This window comes from Frankliniella occidentalis, unplaced genomic scaffold (genome assembly GCF_000697945.3).
Source record: "Frankliniella occidentalis isolate FOCC.00 unplaced genomic scaffold, Focc_3.1 Scaffold229, whole genome shotgun sequence".
In the NCBI taxonomy this organism is placed as follows: Eukaryota; Metazoa; Arthropoda; class Insecta; order Thysanoptera; family Thripidae; genus Frankliniella; species Frankliniella occidentalis.
Genome location: NW_026267355.1, coordinates 378,522 through 381,289, shown reverse-complemented (window position 1 = coordinate 381,289; position 2,768 = coordinate 378,522). Strand labels below are relative to the sequence as shown.

General features: G+C 55.8%; 1 protein-coding gene across 1 annotated transcript in view; it reads right to left on the bottom strand.

Moving 5' to 3' along the window:
* The window catches only part of LOC113212378 (tRNA dimethylallyltransferase), a gene marked incomplete in the record, with an annotated part of 168,624 nt that overhangs the window by 132,883 nt on the left and 32,973 nt on the right, over positions 1-2,768 (bottom strand).

Here is a 2,768-nt window from a genome sequence, read left to right as displayed (position 1 = left end):
GGGGGGCTCGCGCTTCAAGGAGCACAAATTAAGAGAGCGAGGGAATGCCATGGGTATGCCGCTGATAAGACTCCCGACGACAGGGCGTTGTTACAACACCATGCGGGGGATCGGGGTGGAACTGGCGTGCCCTTTGGTCTGAAGACGAGGGTCATTCAACTCGATTCAATGCCTGTTCAGATTTTAATGTAACTCGGATCACACACAGGAGGGGGAATCGCGGGGCGATTAAAGAAGACAATGAGACGATATGCCGCCGTTTTCTTTTAGGTGGGTTTACGCAACGGCTCAGATTTCAGAAGTCAGGAGGACATATTTAATATTACAACTGTGAACCGACACGATCACATATCGTCCGAGGTGATAACGATACGACACCAAGACATTCTTCACATCTGGTACGTTTAACTCTACCGGAACAAGGGGCTGTCGTGTGTGTTTCAGCGCCGCCCCTTCGAAAGGGAGTGATAAGCGGGTCCTTGGGCCGCAGGGCCCGGCAGGGCCGTGACAAGCCAGCTGGGGCCTCAGGCCATGCAGGGCAGGGCCACGGCAGGGCCCCTAGCAACGCGACGGCCAACCTGCTCCCTCTGCCTATGACAATCGCCTCTCATTGGCTGGCGTGCACGCCTGAGTCTCATCGGTGGCCTCGTTCCGTTCGACGACGCGCTGCCACTCGAGCGATATCGTCTCGAGCAGAGGCGGCGCGGCAAGACCTCCCAAAAAATCATGACACTACGATGGCGAAATGAACCGCGTCACAACCACGCAAGAGCAAAGAATATCGAACTAAATCAAACACGCGATTGAGCTGTCGTCCTCGAAACTGAATCTCAGATCTCTTTAACAGACATCGCCGCCCGCGCCGCCGGCGGCCGCCGAGCCCTATCGAACTTCCTTGTGGTCGCAAAATGATAAAAGCGGAGCACCCGGCTCGTCGTCGCAAAGATAAAAAGTAAAAACGCTACTTGATTAACATTGTTGCAATCTGCTAAGACCCTCATGCCTCCCGATGGTGCTTCTCGTTATCGAAAAAGACCAAAAGCGAGGTCATTTTACGACGCGGGCATCGCAGAACAAACGCCATAACCATCGCCGTCGCCGCCCGGGCCTGCTGCGAGGTTCACTTCTTTCTTTCTTCCTTCTTTTTCTTCTTCTTGCTCCCTGCACAGCGGCAGCACAAATTACACCGCTCACGACATGTCACTACTGCCGCTGGCCACACCTGTCTAAATACGTGACTGGCGATGAAGGGCTGCAGGTGCGGGTGGCGCCTCGAGTCTCCAGGGCTCGGCACCAGTGCAGCACCAGTGCAGCACCAGCGTGGCGCTAGGGGCACTGCTAGCGCAGCCGCGAGCGTCCAGCCTAACGGAGGAAGGGGCGCCCCAGCGTAGATAAGAAGCTGGAGCTGATAATAAAATTGATCGAAGCGGAAAACGCCACAAGGCCCCAGGGTGATAGTTCGCTGTGTAGTATTCCTCCGTGATGTATGGAAATAATTCTTAACGGGGAAAAAAATATAAAAAAGGGTTATGGCGTTCGGTGGAACTCTTTGTACGGCCCATGGACGCACCGCCATAGCCAGGCGAAAGATACCGGCATTTAATGTTTGCACAAATAATTGCCCAGCAAAGAGCCGTGCGGCCGGCGGCCCGTAGCAGCGCCACGGGGTGCGCCACAAAAACCCTATCAATTACTCATGTCTCAAAGGAGCCCCGTGCAAGAAGTGCGCGGGAGGGCGCAGCAGCTGCATAGAGGCATGTTACGCGCTTTGCCCCATCCTTCAGCCCCGCATGCGAGCAGCTTCCGCGAAGCCCCGAGAGAGGCTGGGAGGCGTCTGTCTACACCCGACCGAAAGGCGCGGGAAACAGAGACGAGCCGACGGGGAGAGGGGGAAGGCGTCTGCACTGCACTTGCAACTTTGTAACAGTCCTGTCTGAGGATCGCGAAAAGATCCGCGCGAAGCCAAGACGTCCCCTCCTCCGCCCCGCCTCGCCATGCCCACCACGCCCCGCCACGCCCGACGTGGGGCACGCGCGGCGGCCGTACTGCGCTGCAGAGGGCGGTAGCGTCGCTTATCTACGACGACGCCACGACCGCCTCAGCAGTGGTCCCCCGTTTTGCGTGGTACAAAATTTTTGCGGCGCAAATCACTTATGCAAATCCTGCGTGCGCCTTAAAAATAGCACGACGTTCGCCAAAGAGATGACACGAGCGGCCAACGGAAACCCTCGCGTCGCAAAGAAGTGCCAATTGAGCTCCTCGTCCCATCGGGCGCTGTTACACGAGGGTTGAGCCGATTCCGGAGGCAACGCAGGCTCGCGTAGGTTACATGGCGCAGAGAGAACATATGATGCAAGTATCAATTCAGCCGAAAAAGTGCGGCCTTTGCGGAATACAGTCATTTCTTGATTTGGTTACGCGTTTTGGGACCGGCGACGGACCGTAATCAAGAAACCCCAGGTAGGGACCGGGTACTGCTCCTGGGCTTGGCTCGGGGCGTGGCGGGGCCCTCCGGCACCCAGCTGCCAGGGGATTACCGACCGGCGGGGAGAAGTCCAAGCCGGGCCGTACGCCTGTTCCGATCAAATTGTGTTCTGTTCGAAAAACGTTCAGTATGTTCATTGCATCGTATTGCTTTTTGAAAAACATTGTTTTTCGTCCAAACCGCATGTCTAAACTCCAATTTTGAGGTTTTTAGCACAGGTTGCCTCGTAACGGCTAAAAACCTCAAAATTGGAGTTTAGACATGCGGTTTGGACGTAAAAAAA